Genomic DNA, 21,638 nt, shown 5'->3' on the forward strand with positions numbered 1-21,638 from the left:
CATAAGCAATCCCACTCAAAACTGGATCATAGGCTTTTACCTTCACCGTAAGGGGCCGAACCAATATAAACCCCGTGTCCTTTGTCGCGATTAACCCCTTTAAGCTTCCTAGTTGCGATGGCTCCATGACTAAGTCCTTTCACTAGGACATCTGACGTGACAATTCCACGACACTCAAACTATGAGATTATACAACTCCCGAATACCGGAGGAACACCTTGTGTGCTATCAAACGTTACAACATAACTGGGTGATTATAAAGATGCTCTACATGTGTCTCCGAAGGTGTTTGTTGGGTTGGCATAGATTGAGATTAGGATTTGTCACTCCGTGTATCGGAGAGATATCTCTGGGCCCTCTCAGTAATGCTCATCACTATAAGCCTTGCAAGCAATGTGACTAATGAGTTATTTGCGGTATGAAGCATTACGGAATGAGTAAAGAGACTTTCCGGTAATGAGATTGAACTAGGTATGATGATACCGATGATCGAATCTTGGGCAAGTAACATACCGATGACAAAGGGAACAATGTATGTTGTTATGCGGTTTGACCGATAAAGATCTTCGTAGAATATGTAGGAGCCAATATGAGCATCCAGGTACCGCTATTGGTTATTGATCAGAGATGTATCTCGGTCATGTCTACATAGTTCTCGAACCCGTAGGGTCCGCACGCTTAACGTTCGATGACAATTTATATTATGAGTTGTGTGTTTTGATGACTGAAGTTTGTTCAGAGTCCCGGATGAGATCATGGACGTGACGAGGAGTCTCGAAATGGTCAACACATAAAGATTGATATATTGGAAGGCTATATTCGGACATCGGAATGGTTCCGGAGAAGTTCGGGTATTTTCCGGAGTATCGGGAGATTACCGGAACCCCTCGGGGAGTTGATGGGCCTTAGTGGGCCTTAGTGGGAAGAGGAGGCAGTGGCCAGGAGGTGGCGTTCCCCCCCAAGCCCAGTCCGAATTGGACAAGGGGTTGGGGGCGCGGCCCCCCTCTCCCTTCCTCCCCCCTTCTCCTTTAGGTGCAATCCTACTAGGACTTGGAGTCCTAGTAGGACTCCCCTCTCCCGGCGCGCCTAGCATAGGCCGGCCGGCCTCCCCCTCCCTCCTTTATGTACAGGAGTTGAAGGGCTCCTGGGAGGCCAAAAGTAGAGAGGCACAAGAGTGGTGCTGAGCATAGCAAGAGCAAGAGAAGAAAAGGACAACATCAGTGCCCAATTTGCAAAGACTATGGTCATAGATGGCAAGGTTGCAAAAATGCTGATCCAGATGCAAAAGAAGGGTATGCTGATGTGGCAAAAGAAAGAAGGTAAGAGTGTAATTTTGTTAACAATTATCATGCATATAAAAAATGCTAATGTTCTTTTGGTCATGTAGGGAAAATAATCCAAAGTTGCAGCAAGGAGTGGTGATGCTAATATTCAAGCAATCGAAGGTACCCAACCAACGCTGCCCCTTCCATGTTCAACTACCAACCCAAGTGAAGTAGATGTGGTGAAGTCAACATCATCTAAGACTACATCATCTAAATCTGTGAGGTAAATGACACCTTAGTTTTCAAGATTATATGGTGCTTCTCTTTTGCAATCATATCATCTACTTATACATGAATTGTTAATTTAGGTCCAAAACCGGTTCGAACCAAATTGAGAGCACCTCAATGGAAATTGCGTCAACCCCAAAGCGGCGCAAGGGCAAGTCGAAGGCAAAGGTGGTCCCGGCTGCAGCGGACAGCCCTGCAATGGCCACTAGAAGCAAGAAAAGGCAACCAAACAGCCCTGCGATGGCCACTCGTAGCAAGAAAAAACTGAAAGTGTGAACTTGTTTCTTTCTATGACATTTGTGGACTTGTTTTCTTGCACTGGACATTGGTCTCTTTTGTGCATTTCAATTTCTTGTACTGGACATTGGTCTCTTTCGTGCACTTCAGTTTCTTGTACTGGACTATGAGTACCATGTCTATTTCTCCTGTTTACTATCCTCATTATGTGTTATGATGCACAAATATTATTGTCATGCTTATAACTGTTTGATCCTGAAATTACAAGCAAGGTGCTGCCAATTTTTTTATAGAGAAATATGTTATCTTGATATTTGTTATTCTCATGCAAGCTAGCTCCAGCAAGGTGCTACCTTTTATCCTTGTTATGTGTTATGATGAAAATAATATATTGTTCTCATAAATTTTTTGATCTATAATTACAAGCAAGGTGTTGCCAATTTTTTTACGGAAATATGTAATCTCAATATATTATGATAATTTGAACAGAAGTGGTTTAGCATGGTTAAAAGGAACAATAGGTAAGGTTGCTCATTTGCCATTGAGGGTAAAATCATCATTTTGCTTACTTTAACAGAAGTGGCTAACACCAAGTAAACGGTTGATGGCAAATTAGCAACGAAACAAGCTTGTAAGCGGTACAAGGGCAACATTAGTTTGTTCGATGGAAAATGAGCAATGACCGAGCTTGTCAATGGTAAATAAGCAATTTTCTCTTGTTCTATTTACATGAGTAATATCTTTTATGGTCATGCACACTTGCTGAGTGGTCTATTTTTGTTGAATCTCGATTGTGGTGATACACATGTTCATAATATTGAAGACAAAAGATGCAGAGTTGATAATAATAGTGCAACTTATTTGTGGCACTGTCGTTTGGGTCATATTGGTGTAAATCACATGAAGAAACTCCATGCTGATGGGCTTTTGGAATCACTTGATTATGAATCACTTGGTGCTTACGAACCATGCCTCATGGGCAAGATGACTAAAACTCTGTTCTCCGGAACAATGGAACGAGCTACTGACATATTGGAAATAATACATACCGATGTATGCGGTCCAATGAGTGTTGAGGCTCGTGGCGAGTATCGTTATTTTCTTACCTTCATAGATGATTTGAGAAGATATGGGTATATCTACTTAATGAAGCATAAGTCTAAAATGTTTGAAAATTTCAAAGAATTTCATAGTGAAGTGGAAAATCATCATAACAAGAAAATAAAGTTTCTGCAATCTGATCGTGGAGGAGAATAGTTGAGTTACGAGTTTGGTCTTCATTTGAAACAATATGGAATAGTTTCACAACTCACGCCACCTGGAACACCACAGCGTAATGGTGTGTCCGAATGTCGTAACCGTACTTTATTGGATATGGTGCGATCTATGATGTCTCTTACTGATTTACCGCTATCATTTTGGGCTTATGCTTTAGAGACGACTACATTCACTTTAAATAGGGCACCGTCAAAATCCATGGAGACAACACCGTATGAACTGTGGTTTGGCAACAAACCTAAGCTGTCGTTTCTTAAAGTTTGGGGCCGCGATGCTTATGTGAAAAGGCTTCAACTTGATAAGCTCAAGCCCAAATCGGAGAAATGTGTCTTCATAGGATACCCAAAAGAAACTGTTGGGTACACCTTCTATCACAGATCCGAAGGCAAGATATTCGTTGCTAAGAATGAATCCTTTCTAGAGAAGGAGTTTCTCTCGAAAGAGGTGAGTGGGAGGAAAGTAGAACTTGATGAGGTAATTGTACCTTCTCCCGAATTAGAAATTAGTTCATCACAGAAATCAGTTCCGGTGATTCCTGCACTAATTAGTGAAGAAGCTAATGATGATGATCATGAAACTTCAGATCAAGTTACTACTGAACCTCATAGGTCAACCAGAGTACGCTCCGCACCAGAGTGGTTCGGTAATCCTATTCTGGAAGTCATGTTACTAGACCATGGTGAAACTACGAACTATGAGGAAGTGATGATGAGCCCAGATTCCGCGAAATGGCTTGAGGCCATAAAATCTGAGATGGGATCCATGTATGAGGATAAAATGTGGACTTTGGTGGACTTGCTCGATGATTGGCAAGCCATAGAAAATAAATGGATCTTGATGTGGGCATAATTATCGTTGCATGGAATCAACGAGCCATCCATCTTGCATGACACGTGCACAAGTTTTGAAGTACAAGAGAAAAGAAGGAAGAGAGATAGCCACGTACACACCATGCAATATTCGGTCAAGACGTGAACGTACAGGATGCCATGCAATCAAGAAACATTAGCCAATAGGTGGGCCCGATGATGGCCAGTATTTGCTGCTGCACGCGTGAGTTTTCCCAGGTGTTGGGCTGGATGGAGCGTCCCGAGTCCGTCCGCTGGATTCGCCGCCGCCTCTGGATCGGGATCGAACACGTTCTGTTAATAAATAGCAGTCTACCGATTAGGGTTTAGACTCGGGTTTTGTTTAGAGAAGTTTAGCTATATTGCTACTTTTATTTGTCTTAGCTCGTAGCGGCTAGCGCGACCGTCAAGACATCCTATCAGAACCCATTCTTGTGAGATTAATCCCATCTAGCATATTCGCAATTTTGAGATTGCTTGGCTATTACTTTCTTGCATGTTCTTTGATTTGCTTGCAGGAAAAATCCTTCGTGGATAGGTCGATCGCGTCGTTGGTTCGGTCGATAACACCGTGGAGTTGGTTCAGCGGTTGCCATGGATATGAGTCGTTACGGTCCTCCCTGTACGGTTGGTAGCCGGATTGTGAGGGTCAAGTCCCACAAAAATCACTCCATCCAATCTTCATCGGTCGTTTGAAGCCAACACCAATGCGCCGATCACCAGATGTTGCATTGGTAAGAACAAGTAAGAATTTGATACTAAGCTTGAGTGTAAGCGATTTTTCTTCACCACGTCCTACTAGTTTATAGGGATTATACACTGTGTTTTTTCTCTTTCGCTAACAATGGCATAGGATCAACCCACACGTGAGGGCCTCACGGTGGATGTGAAAGTCACCAGCAAGCGGCTCGCCCAACTTGAGGGTGCTCAGATTGTGGCACAAGAGAGGCTCAAGGCCATTGAGGATGCACAAGGTGTTGCCAACACACAACTACAGGACATCTTGTTACGTTTGGACGAGCTGCGGACTACACCCCACGTCAACAATAACATTGTTCCTCATAATTCCACGGGTGTTACCGTTACTTCGCGAGCTCGACGTGTGCCCATGGGTCATCCACAGCACCCCGCTACTGCCACCGATGCTACCACCATAAACCAGCACCCACAAATTCCTCCTCGCGTCCATGAGCGACATGGGGACAACTACGAGGATTATTCTGGTGACACCGAAGACGACCAAATGGTCAACAACCACAATGACCGTGCTCATCGACAACTGCGTTTCAACCGTCAAGGTATGGCACGAGGTCCACACAGGTATGATGTTCGAGATTACGACCACTCTAGTGCTAAAATTAAATTTACTATGTCTGCCTTTCAATGGTAAATATAATCCAGACGTTTATCTTGATTGGGAACTTTTAGTTGAACAAAAATTTGCATGTCATGATATTCCTGAGAACCAAAGAGTTAGGGCAGCCACTAGTGAATTTACAAAATTTGCTTCTATGTGGTGGTGTGAATATTGTCGTATTAATGCAAATAATATACCTACTACTTGGGATGCCTTAAAATGAGCTATGCGACAATGTTATGTTCCTTCATATTATGCTCGTGATAAACTCAATGAATTGCAACGTTTAAAACAAGGTAGTAGTTCTGTAGAGGATTATTATCAAGAATTGCAAATTGGCTTAGTGCGATGTGGATTGGTTGAAACTGACGATGCTATGATGGCTAGATTTTTAGGTGGTTTGAATCGTGATATTCAGGATATATTGGACTATAAGGAGTACAATTCTATTACTCGTTTGTTTCATTTTGCTTGTAAAGCTAAAAGGGAAGTACAGGGATGACACAACAAGGGACGAGGTAACTTTTCTGCAGGTCGTCACTCATCATGGACACACTCTCCACCTATCCCACCCACTACCAAGGCAACACCACATATCTCGAACAGTGGTGCACTCCCAACAAGTTTGAAATCAGCTCCAAAATCCTCTGCAACATCGAGAGCAATTTCTCAAGCACCCACCACTTCGTCTGGACGCACAAGAGACATGAAGTGTCATATATGCAAAGGTGGCGGGAACTTGATGAAGGATTGCCCGAATAAACGTACATTCATTGTGCGGGAAGATGGTGAGTACTCTTCTGCTAGTGATTTGGATGAAGATACATGTGCTATGCTTGCTACTAATAATGCAGGTGACATTAAGGACGATGACATGGAGGAGATACATGTTAATGCTATAATGGCAGATAAATTCCCAAGCCTTATAACCATGCAAGTACTTAGTGCCCAGGTGGGGCGTGCTGAGATGCCTCAACGTCATAATCTTTTTCAAATTGTCAAAGGCCATTCCGTTCGTGTGATCACTGATGGTGGAAGCTGCAATAATTTGACGAGTATAGAGATGGTCGAGAAACTTTGCCTCGCCACTACGAGACACCCCCATCCATATAACATCCAATGGTTCAATGACTGTGGTAAGTTGAAGGTAACACGTCGTGTGAGAGTATCTTTTACACTTGGTTCCTATCATGGTCAAGTTGACTGTGATGTCGTACCTATGCCAGCATGTTCTTTATTGTTAGGTCGACCTTGGCAATTTGATAATAGTGTTACTCATCATGGTAGAACCAATTTGTATACTCTCGTGTTTGAAGGAAAAACCATTATCTTGCTTCCTATGACCCCTCATGAAATAATTAATGATGGGAAAGCTAAATCAACGGATCATACTATGCATAGTATGCTTGCTATCAGTTCTGAAATTTCCCCGCTGAGTGTTCCAACTTACGATCGGGAATTACAGCGTGCTAGGAAAATTCATTTGCATCCCCACAATTCATATATAGACTCTATGTGGGATAAACTTTATCATGATATTCATATTGTTATGCTCCGACACGAAAAACTTTATCATGATATTTATAATGGTCTTATTACAAATTTCTCCCACCCTCATGTGCTAACACCTTTGGAGTGGCCTATATACATTGCATCTATTTTTGCTTTGCTCTATGATGCATTTCAGATAGATGAAAGCCGAGGACGACTTTGTTTTCAAGAAAGGGAGGATGACTTGGGCATAATTATCGTTGCATGGAATCAACGAGCCATCCATCTTGCATGACACGTGCACAAGTTTTGAAGTACAAGAGAAAAGAAGGAAGAGAGATAGCCACGTACACACCATGCAATATTCGGTCAAGACGTGAACATACAGGATGCCATGCAATCAAGAAACATTATCCAATAGGTGGGCCCGACGTGGGCCGGTATTTGCTGCTGCACGCGTGAGTTTTCCCAGGTGTTGGGCTGGATGGAGCGTCCCGAGTCCGTCCGCTGGATTCGCCGCCGCCTCTGGATCGGGATCGAACACGTCCTGTTAATAAATAGCAGTCTATCGATTAGGGTTTAGACTCGGGTTTTGTTTAGAGAAGTTTAGCTATATTGCTACTTTTATTTGTCTTCACTCGTAGCGGCTAGTGCGACCGTCAAGACATCCTATCGGAACCCCATCTTGTGAGATTAATCCCATCTAGCATATTCGCAATTTTGAGATTGCTTGGCTATTATTTTCTTGCATGTTCTTCGATTTGCTTGCAGGAAAAATCCTTCATGGATAGGTTGATCGCCCCGTTGGTTCGGTCGATAACACCGTGGAGTTGGTTCGGCGATTGCCGTGGATATCAGTCGTGTACGGTCCTCCCTGTATGGTTGATAGCCGGATCGTGAGGGTCAAGTCCCACAAAAATCGTAGTTATCGTCTCTCATCGAAAGATCGGGTCCCCAGTTCACATCAGATCTTCAAGAGGAAGACGGACGCTGATAGTAGTGTTACTATCTACAAAGCTCAACTTGTCACAAAAGGTTTTCGACAAGTTCAAGGTGTTGACTACAATGAGATTTTCTCAATTGTAGCGATGCTTAAATCCGTCCGAATCATGTTAGAAGTTGCGATATTTTATGAAATCTGGCAAATGGATGTTAAAACTGCATTCCTTAAATCAATATTTCTTAAAAAAGAGTTGTATATGATGCAACCAGAAGGTTTTGTCGATCCTAAAGGAACTAACAAGGTATGCAAGCTCCAGGGATCCATCCATGGACTGGTGCAAGCATCTCAAAGTTGGAATATGCGCTTTGATGAGTTGATCAAATCATATAGTTTTATACAAACTTACGGTGAAGCCTGTATCTACAAGAAAGTGAGTGGGATCACTACAGCCTTTCTGATAAGTATATATGAATGACATATTGTTGATCGGAAATGATGTAGAATTTTCTGGAAAGCATAAAGAAGAGTTTGAAAGGAGATTTTCAAACAAAGACCTCGGTAAAGCTGCTTACATATTGGGCATCAAGATCTATAGAGATAGATCAAGATGCTTGATAAGATTTTTCAATGAGTACATACCTTGACAAGATTTTTGAAAGAGTTCAAAATGGATCAGTCAAAGAAGGAGTTCTTGCCTGTATTACAAGGTGTAAAGTTGAGTAAGGCTCAAAGCTCGACCATGGCAGAAGATAGAAAGAGAATGAAAGTCATTCCCTGTGCCTCAGTCATAGGTTCTATAAAGTATGACATGCTATGTACCAGACCAGTTGTGAACCTTGCTATGATTTTGGCAAGGGGGTACGATAGTGATCCAGGAGTGGATCACTGTATAGCGGTCAAAGTTATCCTTAGTTACCTAAGAGGACTAGGGAAGTATTTCTCGGTTATGGAAGTGATAAAGAGTTCGTCGTAAAGAGTTACGTCGATGTAAGCTTTACACCAATCCAGATGACTCTGAGTCTCAATCTGGATACATATTGAAAATGGGAGCAATTAGCTAGAGTAGCTCCATGCAAAGCATTGTAGACATAGAAAGTTTGCAAAATACATACGGCTCTGAATTTAGCAGACCCGTTGACTAAACTTCTCTCACAAGCAAAACATGATCACACCTTAGTACTCTTTGGGTGTTAATCACATAGCGATGTGAACTAGATTATTGACTCTAGTAAACCCTTTGGTTGTTGGTCACTTGGCGATGTGAACTATGGGTGTTAATCACATACAGATGTGAACTATTGGTGTTAAATCACATGGCGATGTGAACTAGATTACTAACTCTAGTGCAAGTGGGAGACTGAAGGAAATATGCCCTAGAGGCAATAATAAAGTTGTTATTTATATTTCCTTATATCATGAAATTTTATTATTCATGCCAGAATTATATTAATCGGAAACTTAGTACATGTGTGAATACATAGACAAAACAAAGTGTCCCTAGTATGCCTCTACTTGACTAGCTCGTTAATCAAAGATGGTTATGTTTCCTGACCATAGACGTGTGTTGTCATTTGATAAACGGGATCACATCATTAGGAGAATGATGTGATGGAAAAGACCCATCCGTTAGCTTAGCATTATGATCCTTACAGTTTCATTGCTACTGCTTTCTTCATGACTTATACATGTTCCTCAAACTATGAGATTATGAAACTCCCGAACACCGGAGGAACACCTTGTGTGCTATCAAACTTCACAACGTAATTGGGTGATTATAAAGATGCTCTACAGGTGTCTCCGAAGGTGTTTGTTGGGTTGGCATAGATCGAGATTAGGATTTGTCACTCTGTGTATCGGAGAGGTATCTTTGGGCCCTCTCGGTAATGCTCATCACTATAAGCCTTGCAAGCAATGTGACTAATGAGTTAGTTGAGGGATGAAGCATTACGGCACGAGTAAAGGGACTTGCCGGTAACAAGATTGAACTAGGTATGATGATACCGACGATCGAATCTTGGGCAAGTAACATACCGATGACAAAGGGAACAACGTATGTTGTTATGCGGTTTGACCGATAAAGATCTTCGTAGAATATGTAGGAGCCAATATGAGCATCCAGGTACCGCTATTGGTTATTGATTGGAGATGTGTCTCGGTCATGTCTACATAGTTCTCGAACCCGTAGGTCCGCACGCTTAACGTTCGATGATGATTTGTATTATAAGTTATGTGTTTTGATGACCGAAGTTTTTTCGGAGTCCCGGATGAGATCACAGACGTGACGAGGAGTCACAAAATGGTCAACACATAAAGATTGATATATTGGAAGGCTATATTCGGACATCGGAATGGTTCCGGAGAAGTTCGGGTATTTTCCGGAGTACCGGGAGGTTACCGGAACCCCTCGGGGAGTTGATGGGCCTTAGTGGGCCTTAGTGGGAAGAGGAGGCAGCTTCCAGGAGGTGGCGTGCCCCCCCCCCCCAAGCCCAGTCCGAATTGGACAAGGGGTTGGGGGTGCGGCCCCCCTCTCCCTTCCTTCCCCTTCTCCTTTAGGTGGAATCCTACTAGGACTTGGGGTCCTCGTAGGACTCCCCTCTCCCGGCACGCCTAGCATAGGCCGGCCGGCCTCCCCCTCCCTTCTTTATATACGGGGGCTAGGGGCACCCTAGAACACACCAAGTTTTGCCTTAGCCGTGTGCGGTGCCCCCCTTCACAGTTACACACCTCGATCATATTGTCGTAGTGCTTAGACGAAGCCCTGCGCCAGTAACATCATCATCACCGTCGCCGCGCCGTCGTGCTGACGGAACTCACCCTCATCCTCAACTGGATCAAGAGCACGAGGGGCGTCATCGAGCTGAACGTGTGCTGAACGTGGAGGTGCCGTACGTTCGGTACTTGGATCGGTTGGATCACGAAGACATTTGACTACATCAATCGTGTTACTAAACGGTTCCGCTTTCGGTCTACGAGGGTATGTGGACACACTCTTTCCTCTCGTTGATATGCATCTCCTAGATAGATCTTGCGTGATCGTAGAAATTTTTTTGAAATACTACGTTCCCCAACAACCTGGACAAACATAAAGGGCTGACCCTCTCAATAAAGAGTACTTGGTGTGCTTGGTGATTGGCTCGATTCAGTGTTGTCTCCATCCGCGAATCGATTTCATATGTCGCTATGGTTGCGCCCCCTACACAACCCATCTATGGATCCACCCCGCCCATCACCTCCCTTCCGCCCCTACCTAACAATCACCTCGGCTCAGGTTCTGGTTCAGGCGTGCCTCGCTTCCACAAGCTTGACTTCCCTCTGTATGATGGTTCTGTCAATCCTCTTGGTTGGCTTCATAGGTGCGAGTAGTTTTCCATGGAGAGCGCACAGCCGAAGCTAACAAGGTCTGGAATGCAGCGTACCAACTCATAAATGACGCTTAGTTCTGGTACTTACAGCTCGAGCGTGATTTCGGCTTGCCGACATGGGAGTAGTTATGGTTCACTGCGCTAACTATGTGTATTTACGTGCCTGCCTACGTTTTGCATGCGTTCCAGCCCATAGAATTTTTTTCTGTCCATTGAAATATGTTGTAGGCTATATTGGGATATGCTGGGCCATAGCCTACGTACAGACCTTGTGAGGGGCCCTTGGATTTTGGCGGCCCAGGGCGGCCGCCCCCCGCCCCTCCCCAGGGTCGGCCCTGCACAGACTGAAAAGAATGTTGCTTGAGAATATGGAATAAGTAATTGCAATCTTTGAGTGTCAATAATATATATTCGGAGACCTGACTTCGCGGGCACATCACCTTACCTCATGATCTGAGATGCCAATTTTGACAAGCCGAAGTGTGAAGGTAAAATTTGTCTATATGTCTGATTTCGAATGCTACTTTGGCATATATTGTAGATGGGTTTACTTTATTGTGAATGCCAAGGGCTTAGGGCACGAGCAATGGTAGCAGCACCAGGTGTTGCCCCAGTGCACTCCATCTCAGCGAGAGAAGACGAGACCACCGTTGTGACATTGATTACTCAATGCTAGCCACCCTTTTAGTGGGACCCATCCTCTATTATCTACTCAAGCAAGGGGCACGAGCAAGGTCATCCTGGCCACTTTCTCTTGCTTTTCCCTCCTCTCTCTTTTGTCAACCAAGAGACGGGTTCTTCTGCAGGAGACCGCTTTGGTATGCAAGCATCAGGTTCATATGAGCTGGACTGTAGAATCCGACGTGGATAGCTGGAGCATCTGTCCAGAGTGGAGCAATGGCCATGCCCTTAGAGTAACAGAGCAGATTGTTGTACAATTTCTTACGCCCTTTTATTTTACCTTTCCTAAAAGTTAGATTGATCTTTTTGCTTGAGTGATGGCAGCCTTGTTGTTGTTGTTAGGGCATGGCCAATGCTCCACCGTGGAGTGGTGCTCCAGCTATACACGTAGGTTCGGATGGTCCACCATGTTGCTTGCAGGCCAAAGCCGTCTCTTGCAGAAGAACCAGCCTCCTTGCTCAGAATGGAAGGAAAAGATAGGAGAAAGCAAGCCGGTGTGACATCCCGCTGCTGCTCTTCCTTGCATCGGAAACTAAACTGTGAAAAAGCTAAGGAGAGAGATGAAAAAGATGCTCACCAATGATGACAGCTTTGTACCACATGTTGGGCAACTGCTAGATGAAACCACCCTCCTCACCCGTTCGTGCACTCGTGGAGGCATGGGGCAGCACCTAGGTGCTGCCTCCATTGTACATGCCCTTACAAAATGCATGACAGAATCTGTAATAGCATGCAGATGGCTCCTGCTGCTAGATGGTGATGTTACGTAATGGCATGAGATTACCGTAAGAGGTGATAAATTTCAAACGGAAAACAAACAAGTGCCAGATTAGAGTATCCAGAATGTTTGTATTATGGTGATTCTTCTTGTCACTTTATTTCATGACTAGAGTTGCTCTGATACTATGTGCTTTTGTATTATAAGGTAATTAATGAATGGTTCAACTCACCACATCTTGGGGTTGTAATCCTTGGTCCAAGTTCCAGGATACTTTGAGCGCCTCAAAACAGTGGTTGGTCTTTATTACCATGGTCATGTTAGGCATGCAAATGTACCAGATTTTTAGCAAGAAAAAAGGTAACTGTGCACTGAACTATTAGTACCTCAAAATTATGCTTAAAAATCCATGTTACTTCTCCGAATTAAAATTGAACACAAGTACTATTCTACAAAAATGCAGCAGTTGTGTGCATGTCAAACCAGTGGTTTTGTTTGATTTGCAGCCAAGGCTGAAAGGAATGGTGGAGGAATTGGAATAAGTAAGTTTTACCAAAACCTCAAAACAAAATACTACCTATGTATACTAATGTAAGACGTTTTTTGCAGTTCATTTGGAGTATGTTTTACCAAGAATTACCTGTTTCAGAGAGCTGACGTCGCCGGCTCATCACCTTTACCTCATGATCCGATGCCCAGTTTTGCCAAGTCTGAAAGTAACATTTGTCTGAGTGTGCGAGCGAGAACTGTGTCGTGTGTGGCCATGCAGTCATCAGAGTGTGGTCACCAACAGCGTTGAGTGTGAACATTTGCCTCTCTAAGCAAGCGGAGCGAGATCATCTGTTGAGTCAGGAGACAACAATGAGCGTCATGCTTTGACTGCTACTGCTACTGCACTGGTGTTGATTCTGGTGACTGCGTTGACTCTATCCATGGACACGGCGGACTAGTGAGCAGCATCGCGTTCAGATGGTGAGCTTATCTGGCAATCCTAGATGCTCGTTCTGCAGAGACGTTGAGACATCGCAACATCTGTTTTTCACTTGTCCCGTTGCTCTGGTGGTTTGGAGGACGGTCGGGTGTGTGTTGGGCACGGCTCTATGCCCGAACAACATTTGGCAATACTTCTCCTGGTGCTATGTTTTCCTACCAGATGGAGCCAGGTTCTATACCTTTGGCTTGGCAGCCGTGTGCTGGGCGATCTGGAATTGTCGCAACCAGGCTACCTTTGAACAGAAACATCTTAAGACTCCATTTAACGTGGTATATTCTGCTTGTGGTTTTTTGACATATTGGGTAATTTGATGGCTAGTGCTGATCGGGAAGCCATGGAACGTGGAGCCAAGATGCTCAGGACGAATGCTTCGACGATGATGAGAATCTGTGCGGCTCCAGCTAAGCAAGCGATGGATTGATGCTCTTTTCGACACTGCGGTGGATGGGGAGCCTTCCTCCCTATTGGGTCTGATTATATCCTGCTAGTTCTCTGCTCCTGCGCGAGTGTTTACCTGCTCGCTTGTGAGCCTTGTGGATTGTGAGCTGCTGTTGGTTTCCTTTTGAGTGTCAAACTGTCTGAAAGTCTCTAGGTTTTAGCTTGATCTATGGTGTCACTGGATTTTCGTCCCACAGTGGGCTGCTCGATGACGAGTACTCGCGGTGGGTTTCCCAGTGATGCTTTGAACTCGCTTTCCCCTTTCTAGTTTCCTTAAGTCAGTTTGTGTCGGAAGTGTGGTGTTACTGAACTATATGTATTTCCGTTATGAGAAGTAATGGAAAGGGGTTATGCCTGGTTTAAAGAAAAAGCTTATCTGATTATCGAATAATAACAAATAAACAAGAGAAAATACCAAATTCTAGAGGGGTAAGAACTAAGAACCAAGTTGGGATAGAGCTGGATTGTAGCAAAGAAAATAAATATATGAAAGTATTTTTTTTCATGTTATATATATTAAATGGCGTGCAAAGCGCGTACAATTTACTAGTTATGTCTAATAGCCAAACATTTTCGCTCTCTTATCATGTGAGAATTAATATAAAAAAAAGAATCTTGAACAGTACAATGTGTAAATCCCTCTTAATGTTGTGTTACGCTCACGAGCTCGACCCAACATTCAGTACAAATTAATCTTCATTTGAGACAGCAAACCCCCTCGGGGGTATTACACGTATGATTGTTATGACATAAGCCTGATTACACCGAACAGAGCAGGAAGCATGGCTTTCCTATTTCCAATCATCGCTTCCTTTCCAATCCATCAGCCTCTTTATTCAATCTCTAGATATGTGAAGGAATCTGCACTAATGGCATGACAAACTTCTCTGATCAAAGAGATGGTTGCCCTGAGTAGCTATTCAACGGCATATAGGAATCTGTAGCACTGATTGCTTGAAAAACAACCATATTATCAGACAAATAATAGGGTGCAGTTATTGATTTGAAGCAAGCTAATCGAGCATATTTCCTCCTGTTTGAAATTCAGCCATCATTATCATCATCTGTTCTTGTTACTGTAAAAAGAACAGATGATAATAACAACTAAAAGAGCAGAGTTCCAAAAGATTCAGATTCTACTTTTCTTTTCTTCCTTGAAATAAAACTACCAAAGGCGGTGTTTACAAAAGGTGACTACACAAACTACCAAGAGGAAAACTAAGAACTACACACGGAGACAAACCGAAAAACAACCTGTACAAGAGGTTACAACAAGCTGCTGCTCCATCTATTTATATGTTAAAACCCTGCTCGGTAAATCTATGTCGAAGAAGTTGGACATCATTCAAACCAGACCTCCAACCTTGAAAGGAAACATGAATATGCTCGCACATTTTGCCGTTGCGTTGCTTCCAATATTCCATGAAGAAAGGATGACCAAGACTGCTGCATAATAATTTTCCAAACTAGCCTGCCGCCAGCTACTCTATTTGCAGCTCAGAAGTACATGTTTTCCTAGCTGCAGGTCGATTGGTGGATAGCCTTCAATGCAGTTCACGGTAATCTGAAACAAAGGCAAACATATAAGAGCCAAATAATAAACTTCCAGAACGCTGTTAGAACATTGTTAGACAGCCCTACCTTGCCATTTCCAGCCTGGAATTCGCTCTTCAGTCTGGCCAGAGACCTCGACAGCAAATAAGCTCTTAATGCATCGACGTGGTCACTGTTGCCTGTTCCGTCAAAGCACACACATAAAATCACTTGCCTCCCAAAGAATGGTATGGTGTGAACAACGAAAAGAGTGAGTACATGCATGAAAGATTTGCACTTGCGCTCTATGTTAGATAATAACGACAAATAAACGAGACAGAGAGACACGGATTTTTACGTGGAAACCCTTGCGGGAGAAAACCACGGACGCACGAAGACGCAATCACTATGATGGAGGAGTATTACAAGCACGAGACGACAGGCCGTCTGAGGTACGACTACATGGGATATATAAGAGGGCAATACATGAGAGTCCTTGGAGGACAAGTAAACGAGTTGTACTCGTACGCGTCGACGTCAACGCAAAGGCCCAACCGGTTGTACTACGTCTAGTCCAACATGATACTAGAATTTAGATCATAATTTAACAATCTCCACCTTTATCCAAATTCCCTCCAGTAGTCGAAGAAAGTGAATAACTCCATCCAAATCAGCATAAACACCTTGTGCGTCAAAGTCCATAGGACTAATGAGAAATACCAACTAAGCCTGAGCAAAGCTCAAACTTATTGGTCGGAACTGGCTTTGTCATCATATCAATAGGATTATCATGAGTACTTATCTTGCATACCTTCAAATCACCTTCAGCAACAACATCTCGAATATAGTGATATCTGACATCAATGTGCTTTGTCCTCTCATGATACATTGGATTCTTTGTAAGATATATGGCACTTTGACTATCAGAAAATACGGTAGGGCAAGATGAATCTTCACAAAGCTCAGTGTATAAACCTCTCAACCAGATAGCTTCTTTGCAAGCCTCAGAAATAGCCATATACTCGGCATCAGTAGTGGAACATGCCACAATAGACTGCAAAGTTGCTCTCCAACTCACAGCACAACCACCAATGGTGAAAACATAACCTGTGAGCGATCTTCTCTTATCCAAATCATCAGCAAAATCAGAATCAACAAAACCAACAAGTCCATCTCTAGTTTTCTCAAACTGTAAATAAGCATTAGAAGTACCACGCAGGTATCTGAAAATCCACTAAACTGCTTTCCAATGCTGTTTTCCAGGATTAGCCATGTATCTACTGACAACACTCAATGCATATGATAGGTCAGGACGAGAACAAACCATGGCATACATAAGTGAACCAACTGCACTTGAATAGGGAACTCTAGACATGTACTCAATATCGGCATCTGACTTAGGACATAAAGCTGATGACAATTTGAAGTGTGCAGCTAATGGTGTACTCACCGGCTTGGCATTATGCATATTAAAACGACGAAGAACTTTATCAATATATCCCTTCTGACTTAGATATACTTTTCCAGACGGTCTATCTCTGGATATTTCCATGCCAAGTATTTTCTTTGCTGCACCCAAATCCTTCATCTCAAATTCATTACTCAATTGCTTCTTTAGTTCATCAATATCTGACATACTCTTTGCAGCAATAAGCATATCATCAACATAAAGGAGCAAATAAATAGTTGAACCATTGACAGTTTTCAAATAAACACAACTATCATAATTAGACCTTTTGAAACCTTGAGAGAGCATAAAGGTGTCAAATCTCTTGTACCACTGTCTAGGGGATTGCTTCAATCCATAAAGAGATTTGTTTAACTTGCAGACAAGCTTTTCTTTTCCAGGAATAGCAAAATCTTCAGGTTGTTCCATATAAATATCCTCTTCTAATTCTCCATGTAAGAATGCAGTTTTAACATCCAATTGTTCAAGCTCAAGATCATGCATGGCAACAATACTAAGTAAAGTGCGAATAAAGCTATGCTTCACAACAGGAGAAAAGACTTCATTATAGTCAATACCTGGAATCTGGCTATAACCTTTAGCAACTAACCTTGCTTTATATCTTGTCTCATCATTAGGAGAAACACCTTCTTTCCTCTTGAAAACCCACTTGCAACGAATATGTTTCTTCTCTCTAGGTAATTTTACTAAATCCCAAGTGTCATTCTTTTCAAGTGATTCCATCTCATCATGCATAGCGGTCATCCACTTATTACTATCACCAGAAATAATAGCCTCGGAATATGAAGAAGGCTCAGAATTACCTTCAATTTCCTCTGCAACAGATAAAGCAAAAGAAACAATATTGCACTCTTCAATTAACCTGTCAGGTTTATTAATACCCCGTCTAACTCTGTCACGTGCAAGATTCCAACTGGGTGGAACAATAGGCTAATTTGGAGTGGGAGTGACATATTCATCATCAACGACGGGTTCATCATGTGCATCAACATTTTCATTACCAGATGTATCACCTGAATCAATAACATGCTCCACCTGAACAGTAGGCTCCTGAACAATAGGCTGCTGTTCACTCTCAACGGGAACATTAGTAGATGAAACATCATGTAACATAGCAGATTCATTAAAGATAACATTTCTGCTAATAACAACCTTCTGGGTTTCAGGATTCCACAATTTAAAACCTTTAACACCAGACTTATAACCAAGAAAGATGCACTTAACAGCCCTAGGCTCCAACTTTCCATTATCAACATGAGCATAAGCAGTGCAACCAAAAACTCTCAACTGTGAATAATCAGCAGGTGAACCAGACCATACCTCAATTGGAGTTTTCTTATTAAGAGCAATAGATGGTGAACGATTAATGAGATAACAAGCAGTGGAAGCAGCCTCAGCACAAAAACGCCTATGCAAACCTGCATTGGACAACATGCAACGGGCTCTGGAAATAATGGTCCTGTTCATACGCTCAGCAACACCATTTTGTTGAGGAGTATAAGGAACGGTGTAATGTCTGACAATGCCTTCAGACTTGCAATAATTCTTAAATTGCTTAGAACAGAATTCCATACCATTATCAGTGCAAAGTATTCTTACCTTCCTTTCAGTTTGTCTCTCAATCATAATCTTCCACTCCTTAAATGCTGAGAATGCTTCATATTTATGCTTCAAGAAATAAGGCCAAACTTTTTGCGAATAATCATCAATAATAGTCAGCATGTAACTTGCACCACCTAATGACTTCTTGCGAGATGGTCCCCATAAATCAGAATGCACATAATCAAGAATACCTTCAGTTGTATGGGTCGAAGTATTGAACTTCACCTTCTTGTGCTTGCCGAAGATACAATGCTCACAAAATTTCAATTTACCAGGTTAATATCCATCAAGAAGACCTCTCTTATTTAACTCTGCTAAACCAAGTTCACTGATATGTCCAAGACGCATATGCCAAAGGTTAGCAGCATCACAATCAGAATTCTTTGAAACAACTGGAGTAGCGTTACCTGAAACGGTAGAACCTCGAAGGTAATAAAGACCATTGGTCGAACTTAAGTCACCTTTCATCACAACAAGGAAACCTTTGGTGACCTTCAAAACACTATCTCCACCTGAATATTTGTACCCCTTTGCATCAAGGGCACTCATAGAGATAAGATTTCTCTTCATCTTCGGAATATACCGAACATCTGTCAAAGTTCTGATTATGCCATCAAACATCTTGATTCGAATAGAACCTATGCCTTCAATCTTGCATGGTGAATTATCAAAACCCAAAATGGAACCAGCAAAAGTAGTGGAATCAAAAGTATTAAACCAATCTCTATGTGGACACATATGAAAAGTGCATGCGGTGTCAAGTACCCACTCATCATTGGTCTCGGCACATCCAGCAATAACGACAAGAGCATCATCAGAACTATCATCACGAGCAACGTTAGCAGAATTTTCACCTTGTTTGTTACCTTTCCTCTTTTCCTTGTTCTGCAACTTGAAACACTCAGAGATGTCATGCATGTCTCTCTTGCAATACCTGTAATACTTCTTGTCTCTGGATTGCGACCGGCCCCTGTAGCCGTTTTTACTTTTGCCTCTGTTTCCATTATTGGAGTTCTTCTCCTTTGTCCTGCCACGAACAGATAATCCCTCGGCTTGGGATGAACTCGAACCATCATGAGGCACCATTAATTTCATCTTCTCCTTGGAGTTCAAAGCTTCATAAACTTCATTAAGCGTGAGAGTATCACGACTGTATAATATGATGTCTCTAAAATTGGTATAAGAACTTGGCAGTGAACAAGGTAACATTAAAGCAGTATCTTCTTCTTCATACTTAACCTCCATTGCAACTAGATCAGATATGATCTCTTTAAATTCTGAAATATGATTCAAAACATTACCTCCCTCGGGTAATCTGTGCAGGAATAATTTTTGCTTCAGATGCATCTTGCCGGTGAGATCTTTAGTCATGCAAATCCCTTTCAGCTTTAACCATAGAGCGGCGGCAGTTTTCTCGCTCAAAACTTCCTGCAAAATATTATTATGCAAATGGAGTTGAATTTGTGACAAAGCCTTACAATCAATTCTTTTCTCCTCATCAGTCCAATCCTAAATTTTGTTCTTTCCAAAACTATCCAGTGCTGCATCATAGTCGGCCTGTGCCAACAATGCCCGCATCTTGACTTGCCATAGGATAAACCTTGTGTCATGATCCAGCAGCGGAAAATCATACTTCATGGATGTCATGAGTAGATAAATCTGTGCACAAAGTAGTACAAGTCGAAAGAAAAATTCTTGACAGAATTTAAATTACGCGGAGCAAAGAACTAGGAACAGTAGCACCTGGTAGTATTTGGCTGGACGTAGCAACGGACGGACGAACACAGAACAAAAGCTGAACTAGCACAACCTCACGTCACGTGAAGTAGCAACAGCGGTAGCACTTTTCAATTAGATCTCGAAACTCGTGCTAATGTATCTCTTCACGTGGACAGTACTCAACTAGTACTTGTAGATGAACTTGATTTGGCCTCTATCTCCACGCGACGAAGCAACGGCTGGTAGATCGCTTGCTGCCAAATACCTTGGGACCTGGATCCTTGCACTGTTCGACGCGGATTTCTGCGGTGCCGCGCGCAGCGGAAAGTTGTCTGTCTTCGGAACGACGAGTCGTGTGCAACGGAAATCCAGTCGGTCTCGGCGATTCGGGACGTCGGCGGCGGAACAAACCGCAACCCTAATTCTCTCGTCTCAAATCTCATATCTTGCAACTTGGCTCTGTATACCACCTGTTAGATAATAACGAGAAATAAACGAGACAGAGAGACACGGATTTTTACGTGAAAACCCTTGCGGGAGAAAATCACGGACACACGAAGGCGCAATCACTATGATGAAGGAGTATTACAAGCACGAGACGACAGGTCGTCTGAGGTGCGACTACATGGGGTATATAAGAGGGCAATACATGAGAGTCCTTGGAGGACAAGTAAACGAGTTGTACTCGTACGCGTCGACGTCAACGCAAAGGCCCAACCAATTGTACTACGTCTAATCCAACATGATACTAGAATTTACATCATAATTTAACACTCTAGAGCAGAAGCGTAACAGTTTACCTGCGGCATGGGGAAGGAGATCAGATGTGACCACGGGGATGCACCTTGCAATGTAGATGACAAACGACATGCCGTGTACAACGTGGAAATCCTCACAGATGAAAACCTGCAAACAACATCATAACATCACAACTGGAAGTTCTCTGACTAACTCAAGTTACCCAAAACCACATTACATTCAAATTATTCATGAAGTCAAATTTATTGCATTACAAGGAAGTTGCAACATAAACTTCAAAACTTACACAGCACACAAGCTGCATGAAAACTGTTTCTAAAAAAAAAACAGCTTCTTATGCTAACAAAGTAAGCAAAAAAAAAACTGTTTTTCTTTTCATACTGTGGGCTTTATGAAGATGTGAGAACATCAGCTTAAAGCAGGCTAACTACCATACTGGAATGTGCCATAGTACAGAAATCTCTCAGAATGAAGCAAAGTTTCATGGATTGCTAGCTGACTAAGGTTGAAGTCAGAAAGCTGAAACTGTATAAGATCTAAACTCACCACATCTGATTGCGCCATTGCCTTTGGGATTGGTGAACTACCAAGCACATCCCTAATGTACTGATCCTGCAGATAATAACAGTAGATTTCATGAAGCAATATTCTGATCTC

The 21,638-nt window shown here is 42.6% G+C and overlaps 1 pseudogene; it reads right to left on the reverse strand.

The window, feature by feature from the left end:
• Window positions 1–15,059: 15,059 nt before the first annotated feature.
• Window positions 15,060–21,638, reverse strand: part of LOC123117416 (isoleucine--tRNA ligase, cytoplasmic-like) — a 45,063-nt pseudogene continuing 38,484 nt past the window's right edge.

Source organism: Triticum aestivum, chromosome 5B, assembly GCF_018294505.1.
Source record: "Triticum aestivum cultivar Chinese Spring chromosome 5B, IWGSC CS RefSeq v2.1, whole genome shotgun sequence".
Taxonomy (NCBI): domain Eukaryota; kingdom Viridiplantae; phylum Streptophyta; class Magnoliopsida; order Poales; family Poaceae; genus Triticum; species Triticum aestivum.